Here is an 11,981-nt window from a genome sequence, read left to right on the forward strand (position 1 = left end):
TGCAGCTTGAGTTTTCTCCAGTAATAGATGAAAGGGTGGAGCCTTATGGAGTGGAAAATACTAGGATATATGCCATGGTTACAGTTAAAGGAGTGTCTGGATGGGGGAGTAAACTGTACAGCCATTCTGCCATGGGTATATGGATAGCCAGTTTTCCTGGTAATAGATGGAGTAAAAGAATAATCAATTCTTACAGTATACTAAGCTTTTGCATTCATGGTCTAATTGAATCCTCCAAACAGTCCAATGAACCATGTATTATTATGATTTCACAGATGTGGAAAGTAAATCTTTGGTCAATTTATTAATTAGTCTAAAAGCAAATTAGTGACAGAGTCAACATTGAAATTCTGATTCATCTAATTCCAAAATCACCATGACCTAATACCCCCAGACACATATCCAAAACACAGTTCATTTATTTATTCAAAAGATATTTATTGTGCTCCCACTGGAGGCTGGCACACACTGGGGATTTAATAATAAGGTAAAACAACAAAAACATGCGTGTGCAGATGAAGCTTACAGCCTAGTGGAAGAATACATATTAATCAAATCGTCACACAAATAAATGTAAAATTACATTTGTGAATAGTACTATGGGGGAAAAATCCATGGCGCCATAAGAGTGTGTAATAAGAATCTAACCTAACAGAGTAGACACCTCTCTTCACCTGGCCAACATTCCTTCTTCACCTAGAAACTGCCCTTCAGCTTTCCTCTGGAGGACTACCCCTTCCCTATCCTCTGACTGTGTAGTTCAGGCGAGGCTGACCCCACCACTGACTTCACTGAAGGTCACATAACCCAGTACTGACTAACAAAAGCACAGGCATAATCTCATTTTATCGCGTGTCACTTTGCGGCGCTTCCAGATATTGCATTTTTTACAAATTGAAGGCTTGTGGCAACCTGGCATTGTCAAGCAATTGTTAGCATTTTTCAGCAATAAAGTATTTTTAAATTAAGGTATGTACAGTTTTTTAGACATAGTGCTATTGTACACTTAATAGACTACAGTATGGTGTAAACATAATTTTTATATGCAATAAGAAACCAAAAAATTCATGACTTGCTTTATTGCAATATTCACTTTATTGTGGAGGTGTGGAACTGAACCCACAATATCTTTGAGGTATGCCTGTACTGCACCGCCATGACCACAGTGATTGGTTCAAGAATGCTTCATGTGCCTCAGGCCAGATCAATGAGAGCTTTGGGACTTTTCCTGGAGCCATTGAGAATGAGATGCACTTCTTCAATTGACAAGCAGGGCTAAAACAAGACACTTGGGGATGCCGGTGGCCACAACATGAGGAGAGCAACCTGAGACATGAGGCCGCAACCTGAGGATGAAGCTAACAGAGGAGAGCAGAGCCAAGAAACTGACATTCCAAAGATATTAAACACGTGGACCCAGCCTCGTATCAACTACCAATAAACCAATAAACATTCTAGTGGTGTGAGCCAGCTCATTCCCCTCTTCCTGCTTAAGCCAGTATCATTTTTTTTTTTCTTTTAGAAGCAAAGGTCATGTAAACACCCCGACTTTTTTTTTTGGCTGCGTTGGGTCTTCGTTGCTGTGCACAGGCTTTCTCTAGTTGTGGCGAGCGAGGGCTACTCTTGCTTGTGTTGCTCCGGCTTCTCATTGCAGGGCATGGGCTGTAGGCGTGCGGGCTTCAGAAGTTGTGGCTCGCAGGCTGTAGAGCAGAGGCTCAGTAGTTGTGGCGCACGGGCTTAGTTGCTCCGTGGCATGTGGGATCTTCCTGGACCAGGGCTCGAACACACGTCCCCTGCATTGGCAGGCGGATTCTTAACCACTGTGCCACCAGGGAAGCCCTTAAGCCAGTTTCATTGAGTGATTGACACCTTCCTTTCCCTTTCCTCCTTTCTTTCCTCCTTCCTTCCTTTCTTTCTTTCTTTCTTTTTCTTTCTTTCTTTCTTTCTTTCTTTCTTTCTTTCTTTCTTTTTTCTTTCTTTCTTCTTTCTTTCTCCTTTCTTTCTTTTTTCTCCTTTCTTTCTTTCTTTTTTTCTTTCTTTTTCTTTCTTTCTTTCTTGTCACTTGGAACTGAAAGAGTAAAGAATCCTAACTGGGCAGTCAGGGATGGCTTCCCTGAGGAACTAAGGTGATCTGAGATCTGAAAGAGAAAAAGGAGTTAATTAGGCAAAGAGAGGAGGGAAGAATGTCCCCATCAAAGGAAATACCAAGCTCTGGAGCCTTGAGTAAGGAAGGAGCCTGTGACTGAGAGAGACGGAGAGAAGGCCAGCATGGGTGGAATACGGTAAATGTAATGAAATGAAAATGGATGAAATTGGAAAAGCAGTTTCTTGTACCATGTTAAGGATTTTAATCTTTGGATTTAGAGCCAGAGGACACAAGTGAGGGTTTTTAAGCATCATGGGAGTAGGGTAGTGGTGATATTATCTGATTTATATATTTTTAAAAATCACTCGGATGTAATCTGGAGACTAGATTGCAGGGTATCAAGAGCAGAATGAAGAGTGAAGGTATCATTTCACTTTTATGCCCTTCCCTCAATCCTCTCCCCACCCCTCAAAAAAGGGTAGATACAGTAAAACAAACTAGAATACTATTGTGGTCTAAAGGGGCAGCCTGGACTTGGGAAGTGGCAGTGGAGATGGAAAACATATGGGTTAATTTTAAAAGGGACTGGTGTAATAGAATTCATATTTTATGGCAAGATGAGAAAAATTTAAACATAAAATTTTTCTTTGCCTGTTTGGGCCTCCTCCCTCCCCTTTAGTGTGCATCTGCATTAACCAGAGCTCCCTAGGAGATAACATTCCTTCTTAATCTCATCAAGGGTCACAACTCCTTAAGAGATAACCTTCCTTCTTAATCTTCTAAGAGGCCACGATGACCCATGATCCACTACCTGCTTTGTACTGTAGACCTGGATTGTATAAACTGTCAATAATATGTCGTTTAAGGTACAGCCCTCTGTCTCAAAAACTTATGCAACTGTGCTTTGACCTCTAACAGGAGGAACAATTCTTGGAGGTTTCTGAGAGGCTGTTCCGGGTTATAACCCTCAGTTCGGCTTAAATACAATTTTCCATTTCTTAGACTGATTAATTTTTTCATCAACAGTACTGTTTACAAAGTTGTGGTTGTGGGGAAACCCACAAAGGATAGTTCCATGATCACTGCTGGTGGCAGACTGGATGCAGGTCCCTCAAGTGTAGAGATTTTTTTTTTTTTTTTAAGTGTAGAGATTTGAGGGGAGGGAGCATTAGCTGGAACGGAGAGGGGAAGAGTCATGTGAAGTTGGTCTCCCTTAGAAAAGAAGTGGCCTTTGGTGAGGAGCACAGCCAGCTAAGGCCAGCTCACGGGGAGAGAGCCAGGGGAATCAGTGCCCTGACTTCAGCTCATCCCTGTGTCCTCTTTGGGGATAACCAGTGGCTGAAGCCCAGTGGAAGACAGGCACAGAGCCCATGGTTCAGGCCTCACATTTCTGCCTCCTGGGCCTTGAGCCGGGCAGGACCGGGTGGAGAGGGGATTGAGAGGGGCAAACACAGGGTCCGGCACAGGCCTCAAACCCTTTGTATGACCTGTGCTCTGAGGTTCACTGCGATTTGAGCACCACCTACCTCTCTTGCTTCTTCTCTAGCCTCTTGCCTGTAAAATGGGGATAATAGGGGATAACAGTGTCCAATTCATAACCACTAATCATACGAGAAGCAAACCGGTTAACCTGTGTAAAGCATTCAACTTGCCATAGCTCTTGGGAACAGTAAGCACTCTAACATATTACCAGCAAATCCTTCTGGGCATATTCTCTCTTTCTGAATATTTCTTTTTTCTTCCCAAATACACCAGGAACCAGGTCTTTTTTCTTTTTGTTTTGTTTTGGTTGATATCACCACCATCGAGCACAGCGCCTGAAAGAATAGGTACAGAATAAATGTTTATTCAGTGAATTAATGCTCACTGAGTATCTGTGCAGGCATTTAATCTGCATCATCTCAATTATTACAGCCATCCTATAAGGTAAATGTGATCCCCATTTTACAGATGGAGCTGCTTGAGGCTCAGCAATGCTCAGCAATGCCCAAAGCAGACCAGGGATTCAAAGTCAGGCCTGTCTTACTCCAACACCTGTGCTCTTTGCCCTACACTGGTGGCCTCATGCAAGGAAGGCTTTCTGCATAGAATGACTGCTGGCCAGTGGGGTGTCACCTCAACCCTCACTCTACTGTGAATCTCAAAGGATGGGTCTCCACTCACCAGAAGCCAGGTGACCATATGCTCCTTACCTGCCAGTAGGCTTTGGGGGCATAGGGTCTCTCTCTGAATTATCTTTGTGTCCCCACAGGTCACCCCATTTATTGGGTGCTAATTAATGTCTGCTGAATTAAATAATATAATAAAAGGTAGGCCGTCTTCCCCTGCTCTTGCTGATGCTGTTTCCAATGCACTTTGGTCATTCCTGGAGGCCTGGGGAGGTCGGCCTCCAACGCCCATCTAGAAGGGCCAGGCTTAACATTCGTTAAGCAATTTCCTGGCCAGGCATTGCTCCAGGTGCTTTATAGGTAATAACTCATTTATTCATCTTGACAAATCTATAGAGTAAGGATTATCCTTATCCTTATTTTAAGTTTCAGGAAACGGAAGTTCAGAAGAGTTAAGTGAGCTTGTTCAAGGTCACACAGCTAGAGGATTTTGAATCCAAGCAGTCTGATCCAGACCCTGTACCCTTAAATGTTAATAATGAAGAACTAGGGCTTCCCTGGTGGCGCAGTGGTTGAGAGTCTGCCTGCCGATGCGGGGAACACGAGTTCATGCCCCGGTCCGGGAAGATCCCACATGCCGCAGAGCGGCTGGGCCCGTGAGCCATGGCCGCTGATCCTGCGCGTCTGGAGCCTGTGCTCCGCAACGGGAGAGGCCACAACAGTGAGAGGCCCGCGTACCGCAAAAAAAATAATAATAATAATGAACAACTTACAGTTTTGCGGTTGGCACCCTTTTGTGCCCTCCACCTCTTGCAGCTCTGTGGCCTCTCCTTCCTGGCCTTCAGCACTTCCCTGCTCACCCTTAGCCTACGGGGCCACCTTCATGTTATCTCTGCTCTTACTTACTGCTCACCGTTAAGAGCAAAACAAGGTGAAAGGATCTTGCCAGCGTCTTTGCTGCCCACTTGCTTGACATAGATGAGTCTTCTTCCTTATCTTTGTCGAGCACATTTAGAGATGAAGCTACTGGGAGGGAATTCACTTAACGTCTTTTTCCCCACAGAAGATGTTTGGCCTGGATGCTCCTGGTAACAAACCAAAACACAAACTTTCATGGCAAAGAGCTGCTGATTGAAGAAAATTGAGGAGACAGACATAAAGCAAGCAGCACAAAAGCTAGAATGCTCTGTAAATTTTGCTGGGCACAATGTTAATTTTATTGAAATGATCGCTAACACACCAAGTTATTTCATGGAACTGAAATAGTAATAAACTCAATTTTAAATTCATGACACTAATTTATGGGCTTTTAACAATTCAATAATTACTACCTATTTTCCTACCCTACGCCTTCATCTTTCCTCCCTTTCTCTTTCACTGAATTTCTATTACAAAATAAACATAATTAATGTGGAGTTGACATTTCTGTTGTCTGTATGAAAAGCAGTAAATTTACAAGAAAATAGTAGCTAGTTGACATGAAACCTTTTTCAGGTTGGGTTTCCCAGAAATTGACTCTGTGACAGAAGTTAGCATGTAATTTCCTTATTAGGGCATGCTCTCAGGATCAACGCCCGAGGAAAGGAAGGTGGAAAGCAGGATTAGGAAGTCTCGCTGAGATGCAGGCCCGCAAAGACATCAGCTAGCCCCACAAAGTTATCCTGCAGACTGATGGCCCTTCAGAGTCGCCCAGAGCTGGGGAGAAAGAGCCAGCCTTTACGCTGCACATTTATTAGTCACTGGCTGCTGGCCAGCCCTGAAAGGACAGGTGGTCTTAAGCAAGACAGTTTCGTTGAAGCCAGGCAATCACCAAAGAGGGCTGACAACTGAGGCCTGACTCCTCCCAACACTCCTAGCAGCTGGGGGAACAAATCCTTCATTTCCGAAAGGGCTCTAGGTGGTACATGACAGGGTCCACCACAGAAACAGTATAACTCACTGGTTTCCAAACTCTAAGAAATGTCACCTGGCTGCATCTCCTAAGCCACAACACATTTCTTCATTCAAGTCCAGTCAGCCATCACTTTTCAGGCCTATTCTGAGACCATGGCGGAAGCAAAGATCATAAGACAAGGCTCACTCATAAAGCAAAGGGAAACATTTATGATTACGTGTAACACAAGGCCACTTCCTGAAGAGTCACAGTACAGGCAAGGCAACTTGCTGAGAACAGACGGGTAAAAGGTAAAGATGGATTCTGAATAGAATTCTGGGCTTCTTCAAAAGATGATAGTGTTTGGTAGGCAGAAATGAGGGTGGGAAAGGGCATTCCAGGAGAAGGAACAGAGTAAGCAAAGCCCTGGGGCGAATGAGAGAGCACATAAAGGGAATGGCCCTTCTGGCTTTGTCATCGAAGAATATGGTGTGAGCGAGTTCAGTTAGCATGAGGATGGACTGAAGTGGAGAAAAGGTTATAAGGTAGGACATGGGCCTAATTACAGGGGTTTAGATGTCTTTAATTGTGTAACAGGCATGAATCTCAGCCCATAAACTCACGCCTGAAAGATATGTCACAATCCATTACTTTTTATGAATGAATTTAATTATTTCTTCAAGATCTATCCTGCTGGGCTGATGAGAAATGAACCTCAGTCACTCTTTGCATTTCACCTAGATATATGCCAACCAAGAAAGCTCTAATAGAGTCAAAGCAGCAGGGGTAGAGTAGGGTCCTCTGGTCATTGGCTATCTCTGTACACAGGCCACGGTGGAGCTGGCCCTAGTTCCTGTGCAAATAGCCCATACCAGTCCGGTGGCTCTGTGTGGTCCTGTCACACTCGACACACGGGACTCTGTAGATGATTTTATTCTGGCCCACATAGTGGCTAAAAATTTAGACGTGAATTAACTGCAACATGTAACAATCACAAGATTTGTTTTACAACATCCAGATTTATTAATTTTTTTAAATTGGGAGATATGGTTGCTTGAGTTCCACATTCTCACCTGACAACACTAGGCTGGGTCTAAGTAGTGGCTTCATCCTTGAAAGCTCCTTCACTGATTAGTGGAACCTACCTGGCCCTGCAGTTATTTGAGTTTGAAGTCCCTGCCTTATGCGTCCCATGTGGTCTTTTCTCTTGGAAATCTTACTGCATCCTCTGGAGGATGCTGTCTAGGAGCACCATGGGGCTCTCAGCTGCTCAAAAAACCCCAGAGACTTCCCTCTCTGCCCTGCAGCCTGGGAATCTCTCTGCAGTCTGGATGAAGGACCTTCTCACCTCTCAACGGCTTCATCCAAGCCCTTTGTCCCACACACCCTTTCCTTTCTACTTCTGGAAAACTCTCGGTTCCCTTGTGGGATTGAGATTTTGCAGATACAGACCAGGTGTCTGACAGGCTTGTGTTTTCTGCACTGTTAAAGAAGCAAAGAACCAGCTATTTGCTTGAATGAGGGAAGAGCAAGTGGAAAATGTGGGGAGAAATATGAAACTAATATCTCAAAATATTCTGAGTTGCACATATTAAAGAGTTTGCACATATTAAACAGTTTTTTGTCAGAAATAACTTTCTACTCATAATGTGCACCCCCCAACGTTATTCTGAATAATAAAAATGCTTAGAAATGTTTAGATGATCCCGATTTTGTTGGCAGCATTAAATCACCAGAGTCAAGGCCCGTTTGAATGTATGCTCCATCAGGCCTAATCAAGGTATCAATTTCATCCACATCAATGTCATGAGGATTGTTCAAAGAGTGCTTGACCTAGGGTTTGCTGGCCTTGGAAGCCACAGGAAAAACCAGTGTTGTTCTCCATCTTCTTTGTGACCTAGTGTGTTCCTTGGCCCTCAAGCTTCCTTTGGAGTCGCAGCGTGTTATACTCCAGGAAGACAAGTAACTATTGGGCCTTCCGGAGGCTGTGGCTGCCTTTCCACTTGCCTTCTTGGCCTTAAAAGTCTTTGCTCTTGCTTTCATATCATGAGAGTCAGAGTTCTCCGTCTTTGTCTGTAATGTCATCTTTGTATAAAAATCAGAACTCATTTAAACTTCCATTAATGATGACGGATGGTCCTTGCTTTGTTTATAAGAAATGCCCAGTGAGACAGACAGGTAGTGACTGGAGAACAGCCACATGTAATGGCAGAACTTTGCTGGGTTCACCACAATCTAGAGGTGAGTCCTCAAGTTCAAAAAGTCCATCTTTTTTTATATACCCAGAGAATCAGCTTCTAATTGTCCAGGAAATGTAGAAAAGGCTAAAACCAGCATCTCAGAGGTGTACCTGCCAAATGGAGAAGGTATTAATATTGCCTGGTCAGAATATTCTCTATCTTGAAAAAATATGTACATGGGTAAAATCATAAGTTAACTGGTTGAATGTGGTATTAGAACAAGGGAAATTATATGATTTTAATATCCACTGTGGTCAAGCTGTAAAAAGACAGATATGCCTATCTATGAAAGAAAGATACACATACGTATGAAAGACAGACACACCTGTGTATGAAAGATAGGTCCACCTGTCTGCACTATGGGGATACTATGAGTGGCTAGTGTGCCCTCTTTGCTGCTCAGATATGGAGACATGGTACCAACTTTAGTCCCTGGGAAGGCAGAATAAATGCCCTCCCCAAAGATGTCTATATCCTAACCCCTGGAACCTATAAATATGTTGGGTTCTATGTAAAAAGGAAATTAAAGATAACAGATGGAATTAAGTTTGCAAATAAGCTGACCTTAAAAAAAAAGAGAGAGAGAGAGAAATTATTCTGGATTATCTGGGTGGGCCAATGTAGTCACAGTGCCCTTAACTGTGGAAGAGGCAGGTAGAAGAAGCATTCAGAGTGATGCAAGGTGAGAAAGACTGGGATCTGTCATTGCTGGTTTTGAAAATAAAGGAAGAAGGGACTTCCCTGGTGGTCCAGTGGTTAAGAATCCGCCTTCTAATGCAAGGAACCCGGGTTTGATCCCTGGTTGGGGAGCTAAGATCCCACATGCTGCAGGGCAACTAAGTCCACACGCCGCAACTACTGAGCCCAAGCACTCTAGAGAGAAGAGCCCACACTAGAGAGAAGCCTGTGTGCCGCAACGAAAGATCCTGCATACTGCAACAAAGATTCCACATGCCGCAACTAAGATGGATGCAGCCAAATAAAATTAATAGATAAATAAATTTTTTTTTAAAAGAAGGAAGGAGCCACAAGCCAAGGACTGCAGGTAGCTTATAGAAACTGGAAAAGACAAGGAAATAGTTTCTCCCATGGAGCCTCCAGAGAGAATGCAGCCCCGCTAAACATCTTGACTTTAGCCCAGCGAGACCCATTTGGGATTTCTGACTTCCAAAACTTTAAGAATAAATATGTGTTGTTTTAAGCCACTATGTTTATGGTAAGTTGCTACAGCAGCAATAGAAAACAAACACAGTCTCTCTAAACTCATCTTTTATACAGGCAATGAAAACCATTCTGTATAAGTTAAATCTTTCTCTAGAAAAAGATAAAGCACAATTATACAGCAATAGTGTTAAGTGCCCAGCACAATGCCTGCACAAGTACTACTAAAACATGTGTTTTCCTTCCTTCATTCATTAATTTCACAAACACTAATTGACTGTCTACTATGTTCCCAGCACCATTCTAGTCACTGAGGAGAAATCCCTGCCCTCACAGGAGTTGTATTCTTAGTGTTGAGCACTATGATTATAATTTATAGCCCGTGGCCAGCTGACATATTTTATTTGGCCAACATGAGCTTTCTTCTTTAACTTTTTAGTTGGCCATGTTGCGTGGCTTGTGGGATTGAACCTGGGTCCCTGGCAGTGAGAGCAAGGAGTCCTAACCACTGGACCACCAGGGAATTCCCAGAAAATTTTAAAAATATATTCTAGGGGGCTTCCCTGGTGGCGCAGTGGTTGAGAGTCTGCCTGCCGATGCAGGGGACACGGATTCGTGCCCTGGTCTGGGAAGATCCCACATGCCGCAGAGCGGCTGGGCCCGTGAGCCATGACCGCTGAGCCTGCGCATCCGGAGCCCGTGCTCCGCAGCGGGAGAGACCACAACAGTAAGAGGCCCGTGTACCGCAAAAATAAATAAATAAATAAAATAAAAAAAATATATATATATATTCTAGGTATTAGTCTCTTATAAGATCTATGATTTGCAGATATCCCAATCCATAGGTTGCTATTTTTTTCAAAGTTCATCTTGATTTACATATTTATATTACCTGCATGGTCCCTTTGGGCATTTGAATTTCTGACCCCAAGCTGATATTTTCTTGGTCACAACATTTAACATGCCTCCCTGAAATGCAAGCCTCCTTGATTAGATTTTGGATATTTTCCAAATTCTTCAGTTAATGTTAAAGACAATTTCTTTGTTATATCATTTGTACAGGTGGCTGAACTCATCCATTACATTTTGAATCTACCTAATTTCATTTCTCATTAACTTTAATTTGGGAAGTACCTTGCTGTAATCCCCATGCATGTGATATTTTAGCTCCATTGATCTTACTCTACCAGTTCTTTTAATTTTGTTCTAGTTTTTAACCACAATATTTTCATTTTAATCTTTCTCTCCAAAAGAAAGAGAGAGAGAGAGAATTTTCACACCTGCAATTTCAGTGATACCTGATAACTGCTTGGTTAAATTTATCATTTTTCTATATTCTTAAATTATAAGCAGCTAATTCTTCTGGAAGCAAAGGTACGTGCACAATGGGAAGCTGAGGCCATGAGCTAACAGAACTGTGATGTGCTTTTTTTTTTTCCTCTTGCTGCTGGGGCCCCTCCCGCCGCGGAGCACAGGCTCCGGACACTCAGGCCCAGCGGCCACGGCTCACTGGCCCAGCCGCTCCGCGGCACGCGGGATCCTCCCAGACCGGGGCACGAACCCGCGTGCCCCGCATCGGCAGGCGGACCCTCAACCACTGCGCCACCAGGGAAGCCCTGTGATGTGCTTTTGATGCTGTCATTTCTCCTTTGAAGAAATGTTTCTGGGCTTCCCTGGTGGCGCAGTGGTTGAGAATCTGCCTGTCAATGCAGGGAACACGGGTTCGAGCCCTGGTCTGGGAAAATCCCACGTGCCGCGGAGCAACTGGGCCCGTGAGCCACAACTCCTGAGCTTGCACGTCTGGAGCCTGTGCTCCGCAACAAGAGAGGCCGCGACAGTGAGAGGCCCGCGCACCGCGATGAAGAGTGGCCCCCCTCGCCGCAACTAGAGAAAGTCGTTGCACAGAAACGAAGACCCAACACTGCCAAAAAAATAAATTAATTAATTTTAAAAAACAAACAAAAAATGTTTCTGTGGTGTCTGTCCTGTGGAAAGCACAGACAAATACAACTCACATAGTGCCTAGCCAAAAATGATAAAGATTTAGAGCACAAGAGGGCCAAAAACAATTTACTAGAATAATCAAACAAAGCAACAGGATTTAAGGAACATTGATTTTGGATCTCATGAGAGATGACAGAGTTGGATCTTTCTGTTGTTGTTGTTGCAGTATGCGGGCCTCTCACTGTTGTGGCCTCTCCCGTTGCGGGGGACAGGCTCCGGACGCGCAGGCTCAGCGGCCGTGGCTCACGGACCCAGCCGCTCCGCGGCATGCAGGATCTTCCCGGACCGGGGCATGAACCCGCGTCCCCTCCATCTGCAGGCGGACTCTCAACCACTGCACCACCAGGGAAGCCCTGGATCTTTTAACTGTCATAACAAAGGCATACAAACTTCTTCAGTTGCCAAAATCAGTCTTTGGAACTAAATTCCATTACTAGGACCTTGAGTAGACATTTTTTTCCTTTGGAAAAGGTTCTAAGAAACACTCTGGATACCATCGCAATGCTTGT

The 11,981-nt window shown here is 44.0% G+C and overlaps 1 long non-coding RNA gene across 1 annotated transcript; it reads right to left on the minus strand.

Annotated features, from left to right (window-relative positions):
* Positions 1 to 1,064: 1,064 nt before the first annotated feature.
* Positions 1,065 to 5,111, minus strand: LOC109549029 (uncharacterized). Its single transcript, XR_002175170.3, has 3 exons — positions 4,968 to 5,111; positions 3,777 to 3,903; positions 1,065 to 2,138 (listed from the first exon to the last, which is right to left on the minus strand). It is a non-coding gene; the product is annotated as an uncharacterized lncRNA (long non-coding RNA).
* Between the last annotated feature and the right edge of the window lie 6,870 nt (positions 5,112 to 11,981).

The sequence above is a fragment of the Tursiops truncatus genome, chromosome 3 (genome assembly GCF_011762595.2).
Source record: "Tursiops truncatus isolate mTurTru1 chromosome 3, mTurTru1.mat.Y, whole genome shotgun sequence".
Taxonomy (NCBI): Eukaryota; Metazoa; Chordata; class Mammalia; order Artiodactyla; family Delphinidae; genus Tursiops; species Tursiops truncatus.